Source organism: Lottia gigantea, assembly GCF_000327385.1.
Source record: "Lottia gigantea unplaced genomic scaffold LOTGIsca_1482, whole genome shotgun sequence".
Taxonomy (NCBI): Eukaryota; Metazoa; Mollusca; class Gastropoda; family Lottiidae; genus Lottia; species Lottia gigantea.
Genome location: NW_008707767.1, coordinates 34,011 through 35,220, shown reverse-complemented (window position 1 = coordinate 35,220; position 1,210 = coordinate 34,011).

Here is a 1,210-nt window from a genome sequence, read left to right as displayed (position 1 = left end):
CATGAAGAACGAGAAGTCTCCTGGTCCAGATGGACTTACGAAGGAATTTATCTTGCCAATTTTGACGTTCTTGGCGATGTTCTAGTTCAGCTTTACCATCTTGTTTTTGATGCAGAGTCGTTAACATCTTCTCAGAAGTTATCCTACATAACTTTGCTCTGCAAGAACTTTGAGCATCCCGAGAGCGTCAAGAATTGGCGTCCTATATCTCTCCTGAACATAGACTACAAGATTTTGTCTAAAGTTTTATCTGTAAGACTTGGAAGGGTTTTAGATGACATTGTCGGGATTGACCAGACCTGTTCTGTTCCAGGAAGATCAATTCTCGACAATGGTCATCTGTTGCGTTCAGTTGTGGACTATGTTCAGGAGAGAAACTTACCTTTAGCGTTCGTCTGTCTGGACCAGGAGAAGGCTTTTGATAGGGTCAGCCATGATTTTTTATTTTTAACTTTAAAACATTTTAATTTTGGGGCTAATTTCCAAAAGTGGGTACGAATTTTATACAGTGATATTTCCTCGGCTGTGATCGTCAACCAGCATATTTCTCGGCCATTTCAGGTTACACGCTCTGTTCGTCAGGGTTGTAGCCTGTCACCACTGCTTTACATCCTGGTATTGGAACCCTTTTTGCTTCGTGTCCGTAAGGATCCGAAGATCGTTGGTCTTGCTATTCCGGACTCTCCGCCGGTTATTGCAAAGCTATCCGTTTATGCCGATGATACCACGGTTATTTGCACTACAGATGCTTCTATCCAGAGAGTTTTTGACGTTTGTCAGCTCTATGGTAGAGCATCTGGTGCTAAACTTAATTTGTCTAAATCTAAAGGATTATTCTTTGGTAAATGGGCGAACCGTGCTGACCATCCCTTCGGCATAAGCTGGATAGATGGTACTAAGCTGGTGGGTGTTCCTTTCGGTGACGCCACTCGTTTTTGGAGGGAGCTTTTGGATAAGATTCGTAGTTCTTTGAATCTGTTCAAATCTAGACACCTATCACTTTTCGGCAGGTCTACAATTTGTAACATGATAGCTTTGTCAAAGGTGTGGTATGTAGGCTCAGTCCTCATCCCACCTAAGAGTTTCGTTGATAGAGTTCAAAGACTATGTTTCGAGTTTATCTGGCCCTCCAGGAACGAGCCTGTAAGAAGAGATGTAATGTATTCCAGTAAACTTCTTGGGGGCTCTGGGATCATTCACATCTCTTCTT